The 12,538-nt window shown below is 48.7% G+C and overlaps 1 long non-coding RNA gene across 2 annotated transcripts; it reads left to right on the top strand.

Moving 5' to 3' along the window:
• Positions 1–389: 389 nt before the first annotated feature.
• Positions 390–12,493, top strand: LOC307022659. Of its 2 annotated transcripts, XR_013803473.1 has the most exons (4): positions 390–592; positions 686–941; positions 5,848–6,446; positions 12,343–12,493. It is a non-coding gene; the product is annotated as an uncharacterized lncRNA (long non-coding RNA). The 2 variants fall into 2 exon arrangements; XR_013803472.1 differs by lacking the exon at positions 5,848–6,446.
• Positions 12,494–12,538: the final 45 nt, after the last annotated feature.

Here is a 12,538-nt window from a genome sequence, read left to right as displayed (position 1 = left end):
TTTGAAAGGTCACCTATCATGCTATTTTTAGGCAATAGCAGGTCTCAGCAGTGGCGACTGGTCATTAGGGGCAGGTGGGGTGCAGCCCCACCTAGTGTCAGCAGAAAGTAATTCAAATAATAATTCTAAAAAAAAATGCAAATAAATGCAAACAAAATACATGTTAAAATATATTTTAAGATCATGTTTAGTCAGCTGATTTGTCTGTACATTGCTGTTTTAGTCTGTATTCTTCTAATTAGTGTCCACAGTGTGTGCCTATTGAGCCGTGAACGTGGGTCAAGCCCCTATAGCCCCTCCCTCTCACTGTCAAAGTGAATGGAAGCTGTAAAAACTACACTGCGCATGTTCAGAGTCTTTTTCTATTCAATGTGTACGGCAAAGAAATAATCACCATAGGGCAGGGGGCCAGGGGCGGACTGGGACTACAAATCAGCCCGGGAAACTTGACCGGCCCAACTCGGTACCGCTAGTCCTTTGTCAACGGTGGTGGTGGGGGGGGCGGGGGTGCTAGTGTTTGTGAAGAGGAGACGAGAGAGAGCAGCGTACAGCGATTACAAGACGGCTTTCCAAAAACAATGTCTTACTCCTGGTGAGCTGAAAGCGACTTTCCAAAGTGAACAGAACACATATAGAAAGAAAAGCTCAAACATATCCCCCTTCTCACTTTCTGCTATTTCAACAGATACAGAGAAACCACACCTTTGCACAGTGTTAACACCAAGCGCTGCTCTAACACTAGGATGGGTCAAACGCAGAGAGACCGCTGCCAGTACCTTACATAATGACAAGGAAACAACAACAAACAAGAGTTACCACCTGACGAGAGATGCGCTCTGCAGCAGGATTTGACACAAAAAGGGAGCAATGCAAGTTGACAGTAGCTACATGAAGGCGGGATGCCCGGCGGCAGAACACACACTCAGTGGTGTCGGCGTGCGGTAAGCACATTTCCATTTTCAAACATCTAGTGATATATTAAAGCTTCTTGCTCTCCATCGCCTCAAACACCTGAACGCAGTGTGTGGTGGAGGGTCGTCAGTGGCGTGTGCGTAAAGAACGCCAGCCACAGGAAGTGGGGTCGACATGGAGTCAAAGTGTTTGATAGTGAAAGAAAACATGTTTGAGATACGGTTTAAAAGAGGTCACATGAATTAGATTATGGTCGGAGGAGGAAGTCTGTCATTTCACAGACAGCTGTGTGTTCATTCTGCATCAGACTGTTTGTTGATCATGTTTGCTGAGCCTCTTACATTACTGTAGGGAGAAGGTTCAATAATGTGAAGCTATCATCACTACAGTGAACACTGTAATGTTTCCATGTTGGACCTGCTGGACGTTAACAGGCTTTATTCACCAGTGCTGGCTCACACACGTTATGCTTACTGTGCACTTCATCACTGCTGGTGTATCTATATGCTGTGTGGACAGCAGGGGGCGCAGTCATACTGAGAGCACAACACATTCACATGAATATCACGTTGCCCTTTTCTTTTGAATAGCTTTAAACATTTGGCTGTTATACTGCATTCAACATAACAGTGATCTGGAACTAGTGCAATTCTGCTGTAACAGTGTCTCTAAGACCTTTGCATCACATGTTAGCTTTGAACACATCCACATACTGAAAGTGCATTAAAACTGTTTCCCATGAATCTCACTTCTTGTCCTAACCAGGACTCAACAGTCTCTTGAAGTTAATAACAGTTGGAAATATACACATTTGTATATACCCAGAGTATCATTCACGTGTTTAGCAGTCCATACACTATGGTCCTGTAAATAGGCAGGAGGACGCCCGTCGTGTCTCGTGGGATATCTGGGTGTTGCTGTGACAGGAGAGTCATCACTGACTGGCTCTGGTGGGATGTCAAGTAGCTCTCCAGCGATCTTCTTGAAGAATGAACAGACTATGCGATGTCCATCTCTTGCCGCTGTAACCATTGAGCCTTTGACTTTAGTCACAGAGTAGGGTTTAGTGTTGTATGGTGTGGTGGGTTTGTTGTGCTTGGGCTGGCGATGAAGCACGATGTGACCTGGAGTGAAAGTGTGAGGTGTAGCATGACGATGAGTGTCTGCATGAGAGTTCATCTTGTCCTTAGCTCTCACTTCTGAGTGTGAGCTCTTGTTGGCAGCGTGAGTGAATGAAGTGCTCTTTGTGTACACTGCGTTGGAATAACCGTTCAGACGGTGAGCTCTCTGCTGTGCTGTGAGATGTAGATCTGTACTCACGTAGGAATATGTTCAAATGTTGTTTCCAATGAACCCCCTGTGTTTCTGCCACACGTACTGCTTTGCCCAGTGTGCGCATGAGTCTTTCAGCTGTAGCGTTAGCTTGAGGCCAAAGAGGTGTGATCCGGCCATGATGAAATCCAAACTGAGAGAATTGGCTGCTGTTGAATGAGGGGCCATTATCAGTTTTTACCACTCTGGGGATTCCAAACCGAGAACACTTTGTCCATGACTGGAATGATTGTGTTAGCTGAATCTAACACTCTCAACAACTGGGTAGCGTGTATACTCATCTATCATGACTAACAGGCACTCTCCTGTTGGTAGTGGTCCATAGAGGTCTGCGCTGATGCTGCCAGGGTGCTTCTGGTAGGCTTGACATCTGTAATGGCTCAGTATGGACAGCTGCGTACTGATGCTTCTGCTCTCTGATCGATATCTGGAAACCACACCTTTGTTCTGAGTGGTGCTTTGGTTTTAGCGATGCCCTGATGTCCTTCGTGAGCTAGCTGTAGTAGGGCCTATCTTAGGCCTGGGGGGATCACTATTCTAGTGCCCCGTAGTTCTATGTCTGATGCACGTTGTCAGCTCGCTGCTTACTCGTCTAAACTGTTTGCATATGGCAGCGTGTTGGGACTCATCAGTCTTGTGCCATGTGTTGGGAGTTACATGAGAGATGACCTCTTGAAGGATCGGGTCTTTAAGTGTTTCTGCTTTGATCTCTGTGAGCGTCATAGCTTTGGGTGTTGCATGCGTTGCAGTGAAGCTCATTCTCTTCTGCGACTTTTGCTGCTCGTGTGCTATCCCCTGTCTTTGACGGCAGAGGGTGTCGAGCTGTAGTCAGCTGTCAGCTCCCTTTCTGTGTTCCACCTTGAAGTCCTCTGGTTGAAGCCTGAGTCCTCCTCGTTCAATCCTCGCAGGTGGTTTCCACATGGGATCGTTCCATATGGTTTCCAGAGCTTTATGATCTGTCACTAGTTTGAAAAGATGACCATGTATGCAGACCCGGCGCCAGAAGGAATCTAAAGGGAGGGCACACAAAGCCGTCACGTGCTGCGGGCCTGCGGCACAATATATATCAAACAGCAAGGCCAACAGCATCGTGTAAAGACGCACACTTATCAGAAATACATACACAAATAAAGGGCAACATAGAAACCTCTTTTGAAACATTGTGTGCGAGGAAACACAAACACGGTGAATCACGAGCAAGGCACACTGGGTAAGGGTCGCAGCTTCCTCATCGCTGCACTCAGAGAGAAATAGCAGAGACGGAGACGATGAAGTGTTCAGCCCTCCTTGGGCATGGTTCATGTTCCTCTGCACTGCAGGCGCATCCTCTCGCTCAGCCGAGATAACTGAGAACATGATTTTGGCCAACTCTGCATCTTTGTGCAGCGTATACTCAAACAGCGATAGGAAGAGCCCACTGCCTGACTCGGACATCTCCTTCACCACGGACGCGTCGGACTACGCGGTCGGCGCAGTGCACGAGCAGTGGGTGGAGGGTGCTTGGCAGCCGCTCGCCTTTTTAAGCCGCCAGCTGACGCCCAGAGAACGCAGGTACAGCGCCTTTTACCGGGAGATCCTCGGACTTTATTTGGCCGTGCGGCACTTCCGTTTCATGCTGGACGGCCGGGAGTTTACGGCGTTTGTCGGCCACAAGCCGCTCACCTTCGCCATGTCAAAAGCGGCGGAGCCTTGGTCGGCACGTGAACAGCGGCAGCTTTCCTACATATCAGAGTTCACTACGGACATTAAGCACGTGGCTGGCAAGTTGAACCTGGTTGCTGATTGCCTCTCCAGAGTCGTAATCGGTGCCGTCCAGTTGGGCCTGGACTATACTCGCATGGCGGCGGACCAGGTCACAGATCCCAGCGTCCAGGCTCTGAAGGTGGAGGGGGGGGGGGGGGCTGGACACAGGCCGTGGGGACACCCAAGACCGGGCAGTGTCCCCGGTAGAAACCGGGTGAAATAGCCAAAAAAAAAAAAAAAAAAAAAAACGGAGAAAAGTAAAAAAAAGTGTCAGAAAATAGTCCCTCGTGAGGCGGGCAGAGTCCCCTGCCAACTCCCGTTACATTCCTCCATGGTGTCATTTGAGCAAAACATTTTCAACTTTTACGAGAACCAGGCTGGGGGGGTCCAAAGGGCTTGACCAAGGCCGACCCAAAGTGCACGGTGGGCGGACTCATCACCTCCGTGATGAGTCTCCATTGTGATTTGAAAACTTCCATCAAACGAGTCTTTTGGGGGGCGGGAAAAAACGTGTTCGTCAGAATCGTCACTTCCTGTGCTGACAGTGCAGGTGTCCTGAGAGTGCAGCCTACACCGGAACTGTCCTGACTAGTGCAGGCCTGTAGCATGGCCTGCAGGCAGACCCCTCTCCAAAAACCCACACACGTGCACAGAGAGCGGTTTGGCTTTGCAGGTTCAGGGGATTTAAACGGGAAAGAATATGTGAGGATCAAAAATGCATGTGTAAAACTTTTTTCTGTATTTGGATTTGATTTAGATGTTTATGAAACGGAACACATTTGTGTTTGCATTGAAAAACACACGTTTGAATCCTTCTGTGTGCGGTGTGTATTATGAGTCTGTTCTGAGCTCCTACTTGTCAACCCTCCCGATTTCATTGCCCTCTCCCGGTTTCCTCCCGGGGTCATATTGCTCCCGCATTTCTCCCGATTTCTGACAAAATCAGATTTACTCTGGACTGTTTCCACTCGGACTTTAATACAGCTACACCATTGTTTGGTTTCCATGGTAGCGTGTCTCTTTAGCAGCGCGCAACTCAAAGTCTGAGAGGGTGAGGAAGATGGAAACTGAACAAGAATCGACAACTCGACCCTCTGATCACTCCTTTCCTGTAAAATACAGGTCCAGCCCACATATATGCTCCATGGTGCCACAGGCATTGCCCTTACAACTACAATAAGCATGTACATGTTAATCTACAGCTCCGGCGATCCACTAGCACCGGAGTCTACACCTGCAGACAACTACTGGAGCGTCACCTTGGATACGAGTCTAAACAACTCACAGACACACAGGCCAGGGCGCTGAAAGGGCGCCCTTTGAGCATCAGATCTGAAGACGCTGATTGGCCGGAATTATGTTTGGGGGGCATGGTTTACAGATAGCAACAGTCAGCTTGTTGGCTGCTGCTGCTCTGGCTGAGGGCTCCTTTGTTACCTCTATCAGGTGGAATACAAAACCATAACAAGTCCATTATAACTCAAGTTTGAAACTCAGAGGGTTAGGGTACTTATTAGTTCAGAAAGCAGAACACATTCAAACAGGCCGATTACCAATTATCTATAAAAAACACGTCCTTCTACAAGTGGCGTGTCGAAGGGGTGAAGGGGAAAGTGGAGCAAAAGTAAATAATGATTCTGCAAAGACTGTATGTGTGGGTTTACCCCGTCTTCCTTCAGCGCTAGTTGTTTTTACAGTGCGTGATATTCTGCTAATAATAAAAGGTGAGATGTTTTCTACGGTGACGACAGCTGTCCGCTGTGCGGGACACCTGCTGTGTAATGTCGACTGTATGAAGAACCTCATCGAGGCCAGGTTAGCCAGAGCCTGACGTTCCTTCCCCTCTGCTTCGTTGAACAGGTCGGCTTCTACAGTGGATCCTGTTTGTGACCCTGATGAGTGTGGGCTATGGTCCATGCTGTTGCAGCCATGTGAGCGTGCACACCTCGCAGCATCACTACTGGATCATCATCATGGCTATCCCTGGGTTGAGATGTGCCGCCTTGTAGATGGATCCAGACGGCAGCCGTGTGCCAGCCGTTCTGCCCACTTGAGAGTCAGCATGTGTGGAAGTTGCTGCGAAACCACAGGGGGCTGTTTGTGGGCCTCCGCGTCACGAGTCTCTGCTAAATGCTTGGGACACACTTTCACGCCCTAATTAACAGGGATAGGTTTTTAGAATCCTGCTGGACTGAAAATAAATATGATGCTTGCTTTCAATGTGTTAAAGATTTGTCTACATAAGAAAAGATGAAGATGTGAACTGTGTGAGCAACTGATAAAGATCTCAGATTCACTCTGAGGGACGTACAGGAAACAGCAGCTGTAGCCTACTTCTCTTTCTATTGATAGGGCACTGCAGAAAGTCAGAGCATCACTTTACATCTGAGTCTCTATGAGCCCCGCAGAGCAGCCCCTGTGTGACAGGAGCCCGCCTCACTGAGACATCATCATGACAGGTGAAAGCATTTAGCCAGTCTTCATTGGTGAATATATGTGTGACCTGCGTGTTGTTTGGTTTGTTTCTGATGAGTGACCCCTGAGGTCTAAAGGTGTTCTTGTGAGTCACTAATGCAGCCGTCCTTTCTTTAGACTTGTGTCTTTACGATCTCTAAACAATGTTTAAGCTCCTCAGACAGGAGTTCTTTTTGGTACTTTCTTTATTAAACTGAAGACACATTAAACTGTGTATTAAAAACGCTTTGGCAGTTATCCAAGGGCCTTGACAAATATCTCGTCTTAAACTAATGGCCTAAGTCATATTTGAACGTTTTTCAAAAAACTGAACCAAATATAGAATATATGATATATATGAATTATTTCACACAAAAAGGTTCTGAGAATATACTGTATGACTATTGACCTACAAATAACACTGTCTGTCAATTGTGTAAAATAAGAGGATTAGATGACTTAGGCCTTATTACGAACATGTTGCTGTGACTTAGGCAAAACAGTGCACTTCTCTTTTCCACATTACTGTGACAGACCATGGGGCGGGGTCAGCCACTAACAGTTTGAAATGCTAGAAGAGCATACAGAGACTCAGAGGGCAGTTTGGGTCGGTCATTTAATTCAATATAGCAAACTCAAAAGCTACAACTTAAATCACTCTTAGCTAAATAAAACAAAAGGCAAGTAAATCAAACGCTGAGGAGGCATGTGCCTCTCCTCACTACTCCCTCCAGCTCTTCTTTGCTGTGTTTTTAATTGCAGCTAACCCTTTTCCATTTCAAGGTCCCATGTCACGGCCATCTCTACTGATCATAGTTCCATCGTTGAGGTCGACTAGAATAGATTCACATTGTTCAATGTTCCAAACTCACATTGGTTTCTCAAACAGCATCTCTGTATAGTATGTGTATTCACTCTCTGTCCTACACGCCTTGTTGGAGCCCCCCCCCCCCCCCCTCCCTGTGAGCCCACTGTGCTCTGATGTGTGATTATGTGTTACAATGGCGTTTGTTAGCAACCAGAAATGAGAAACAGATGAGAATGCTGCGTGGGTTCTGGGTGCCGTGTTGGCGAGACGTTTCAGGGCTCGCTGCTCCGCCCTTTGAGACTCGAGGAGCCGACAGTGTGAGCTGGACTACTGGTGTCGTTTCCTGGTTGCTGCGTGGGGTCTGCGAGACACGGCAAAACTCAGCCCGAACTCAGCCTGAGCACACACACGTGAGTGTGGGCGAACTGTGAGTGGAGATCCACACAGCTGCGGCCGAGTGTGTTGGCGAAACTCCGCGGAGTATTGCGGCTGAGAAAAGATAAGGCTTGAGTGTGAGTGTGAGTGTGAGTGTGAGTGTGAGTGTGAGTGTGTGTGTGTGTGTGTGTGTGTGTGTGTGTGTGTGTGTGTGTGTGTGTGTGTGAGTGAGGAGCTCCACGGATTGGTCCATTTGGACCTGGGTAAGATTACATCACTATACTCAGGAAGAAAAAAATGGAAAAAGAAAAATGTCCAGCGAGGCGTTCAGGGGCAGCAAAGACAGGCACTCCACGGGCATGACGTGTCTCATGGACGGAAGGTCCTGAAACCTCCTCTCCTCGATTGGCAGAGCATCACCTTCAGCAGTTGCAGCTGCCTGTTGGTATTCCCGATGTAGTCTGGATGGTTCTGTCTGGGTGAAGGAACTTCTTGTCTTTAGGTCGCTGTGCTTCTGCAGGAGTGTGAATCATCAGTGGGCAGATCCTATAACCAGTCCTTGAGGAAATCTGTGACAGCAGTTTCCAGCTCTGCATTTTGCCACTCTTAGGTGGAGATGTAGTCTGCCACTGGTTCCTCATGGTCGATGGTGTCTTTGATCAGCCAGGGTAATGGTTCTTTCAGGGATACCAAGTGTAGAAGAAAGAAAGCTTTGCACACTTTAAGATTCTTTCCATCCTGAAGTTTCAGTTGGTGGGAAAATGATGAACTGCTGGATCCCTCACCAACTTCCCTTCTTTCAAGGCAACCTTCGGACCAAAGTGGTGACGTATGTTCTTCCCAGTCGTCCATTGACCAAACTTTCTGAAATATCCTCAGCTCTTCTGTAATGGGTTGACAGTCTCGAGTCGTGACTCGTTGACAGAACTTTGAATAGCAGGGAAGGCCTGTAACCTTTGCAGCCATTCCTTTGAGACGTTTCCTTTTGACCGTGTTGTTTCATACACATCCTCGAGATGAGACCATAATGTTCTGAAGTTGCTGCCAGACTGTCTTCCTTTTCAGGGACAGACGACTCAGAGGATGGATTGTAGTTTGGGTCTATGATAACATCATCATCATCATCATCATCATCATCATCATCATCATCATCATCATCATCTGTGTCTTCTTCATGGTGTGGACGGGTCGGCTTGGCATCTTCAGCAACACTCTCTTCTTCAATGAGTGTTTAAGTTATTGTCTGATCCACCTGATACAGGGTCTTGGCCTGGTACAGGGTCTTGGCCTGGTACAGGGTCTTGGCCTGGTACATGCTGATCCACCTGATACAGGGTCTTGGCCTGGTACATGCTGATCCATCTGATACAGGGTCTTGGCCTGGTACATGCTGATCCACCTGGTACAGGGTCTTGGCCTGGTACATGCTGCTCCACCTGATACAGGGTCTTGGCCTGGTACATGCTGATCCACCTGATACAGGGTCTTGGCCTGGTACATGCTGCTCCACCTGATACAGGGTCTTGGCCTGGTACATGCTGATCCACCTGATACAGGGTCTTGGCCTGGTACATGCTGATCCACCTGGTACAGGGTCTTGGCCTGGTACATGCTGATCCACCTGATACAGGGTCTTGGCCTGGTACATGCTGATCCACCTGGTACAGGGTCTTGGCCTGGTACATGCTGATCCACCTGATACAGGGTCTTGGCCTGGTACATGCTGATCCACCTGATACAGGGTCTTGGCCTGGTACATGCTGATCCACCTGATACAGGGTCTTGGCCTGGTACAGGGTCTTGGCCTGGTACATGCTGATCCATCTGATACAGGGTCTTGGCCTGGTACAGGGTCTTGACCTGGTACATGCTGATCCATCTGATACAGGGTATTGGCCTGGAACATGCTGATCCATCTGATACAGGGTCTTGGCCTGGTACAGGGTCTTGGCCTGGTACATGCTCCACCTGATACAGGGTCTTGGCCTGGTACATGCTGATCCACCTGATACAGGGTCTTGGCCTGGTACATGCTGATCCACCTGGTACAGGGTCTTGGCCTGGTACATGCTGATCCACCTGATACAGGGTCTTGGCCTGGTACATGCTGATCCACCTGATACAGGGTCTTGGCCTGGTACAGGGTCTTGGCCTGGTACATGCTGATCCACCTGATACAGGGTCTTGGCCTGGTACAGGGTCTTGGCCTGGTACATGCTGATCCATCTGGTACAGGGTCTTGGCCTGGTACAGGGTCTTGGCCTGGTACATGCTGATCCACCTGATACAGGGTCTTGGCCTGGTACAGGGTCTTGGCCTGGTACAGGGTCTTGGCCTGGTACATGCTGATCCACCTGATACAGGGTCTTGGCCTGGTACATGCTGATCCACCTGATACAGGGTCTTGGCCTGGTACATGCTGCTCCACCTGGTACAGGGTCTTGGCCTGGTACATGCTGATCCACCTGATACAGGGTCTTGGCCTGGTACAGGGTATTGGCCTGGTACATGCTGATCCACCTGATACAGGGTCTTGGCCTGATACAGGGTATTGGCCTGGTACATGCTGCTCCACCTGGTACAGGGTCTTGGCCTGGTACATGCTGATCCACCTGATACAGGGTCTTGGCCTGGTACAGGGTATTGGCCTGGTACATGCTGATCCACCTGATACAGGGTCTTGGCCTGGTACAGGGTCTTGGCCTGGTACATGCTGATCCACCTGATACAGGGTATTGGCCTGGTACAGGGTCTTGGCCTGGTACATGCTGCTCCACCTGGTACAGGGTCTTGGCCTGGTACAGGGTCTTGGCCTGGTACAGGGTCTTGGCCTGATACAGGGTCTTGGCCTGGTACAGGGTCTTGGCCTGGTACATGCTGCTCCACCTGGTACAGGGTCTTGGCCTGGTACAGGGTCTTGGCCTGGTACATGCTGCTCCACCTGGTACAGGGTCTTGGCCTGGTACAGGGTCTTGGCCTGGTACATGCTGCTCCACCTGGTACAGGGTCTTGGCCTGGTACATGCTGCTCCACCTGGTACAGGGTCTTGGCCTGGTAAATGCTGATCCACCTGATACAGGGTCTTGGCCTGGTACAGGGTCTTGGCGTGGTACATGCTGCTCCACCTGGTACAGGGTCTTGGCCTGGTACAGGGTCTTGGCCTGGTACAGGGTCTTGGCCTGATACAGGGTCTTGGCCTGGTACAGGGTCTTGGCCTGGTACATGCTGCTCCACCTGGTACAGGGTCTTGGCCTGGTACATGCTGATCCACCTGGTACAGGGTCTTGGCCTGGTACAGGGTCTTGGCCTGGTACATGCTGATCTACCTGGTACAGGGTCTTGGCCTGGTACAGGGTCTTGGCCTGGTACATGCTGATCCACCTGGTACAGGGTCTTGGCCTGGTACATGCTGATCCACCTGGTACAGGGTCTTGGCCTGGTACAGGGTCTTGGCCTGGTACATGCTGATCTACCTGGTACAGGGTCTTGGCCTGGTACAGGGTCTTGGCCTGGTACAGGGTCTTGGCCCGGTACAGGGTCTTGGCCCGGTACAGGGTCTTGGCCTGGTACATGGTGCTCCACCTGGTACAGGGTCTTGGCCTGGTACAGGGTCTTGGCCTGGTACAGGGTCTTGGCCTGATACAGGGTCTTGGCCTGATACAGGGTCTTGGCCTGGTACAGGGTCTTGGCCTGGTACAGGGTCTTGGCCTGGTACAGGGTCTTGGCCCGGTACATGCTGCTCCATCTCTTTAACGACGGTCTCATTGGATGATTCCTGATGAGTGTCTGAAAAGTCAGGTGCATCTCTTACTGAAAGGAGTAGGCGTACGGTCTGTGTGATCATTGTGAAGAACATTTTTGTAATTGCACTGTGGTATGAATACATTAATACATTAAAGCTATTTGATGAATATCATTTGGCCATATTCAATTAAAACATTGAACCTTTCCTAATAAGATGGAAATGTAATGTGGAAAAAGGAGACAATAATAAGAATTGAAATGTACTTTTCCTAATTCCTAATTATGCAGTAATTGTAAGCGTTACTTCTGAAAGGTTAGATTAGTCTCAAATATGACTTCGGCCATTAGTTTAGGAAGGTGACGATCTTTAAAACTATTCAGATTGAGCAAACAGGCTTCAAATGTTTAAAGCTAGGTATAGACATCGCATCAGCTAAGGGAAGAACACATCATTATGTAAACCTGAAGTAACTTCATAAGGTTACCATTTCATCTGAAACACGTCTGAAAGAGTTGTATCTGTGGAACATCTAAGGTCTATGAAAGTATGAGAAGAGAGAGACAGGAAATGACACAATGAGGCTTCACAGACTAAACACACGCCGGACTACCAGGGAAAAGGGAAAACACAGAATGACATGCAGTGGGCTTTTTAACAACTGGTGGTTCTGATGTGGAATTGACACCAAGGGTTTCTAAAAGGGAGTGAACTACTTGTGAAGGCCAGCAGAGGGCAGACCAACCACGAACAACCGCCTTCTAGATGTATCCACTCATCGACCCAACACGATGGAGTTACCCTGAAGAGGTGTTCGCAGCTTTGTGATACATTCAGGCTTTATGAATATTCACGGGAGAACAGCTTTCATTATTTAACTGGACACAGATGTTCTGTAACTAAGGTGTATCTCAATGGGCAGGGATTACATAAGAATAAGAATAAAGTCTTAAATGTTGAATTTCTTTGTTTGCAGATTATCCCAGAAATTCAACCGGCCCGTATGACTATGCAGAATATTACGCCGGAGCTGGGGAAGACTCCACTCCTTGCAACAATGCTGATTGGGTGGATTTCAGCAAAGTGTTTCTGCCCACTCTCTATAGCTTTGCTTTCGTCCTAGGCTTCCTAGGTAAGAGACTGTGTGTGTGTGTGTGTGTGTGTGTGTGTGT

Source organism: Notothenia rossii, assembly GCF_949606895.1.
Source record: "Notothenia rossii genome assembly, chromosome: 10".
Classification (NCBI taxonomy): domain Eukaryota; kingdom Metazoa; phylum Chordata; class Actinopteri; order Perciformes; family Nototheniidae; genus Notothenia; species Notothenia rossii.
The sequence above is the reverse complement of the archived record's forward strand: the minus strand, read 5'-3'. Positions and strand labels throughout refer to the sequence as shown.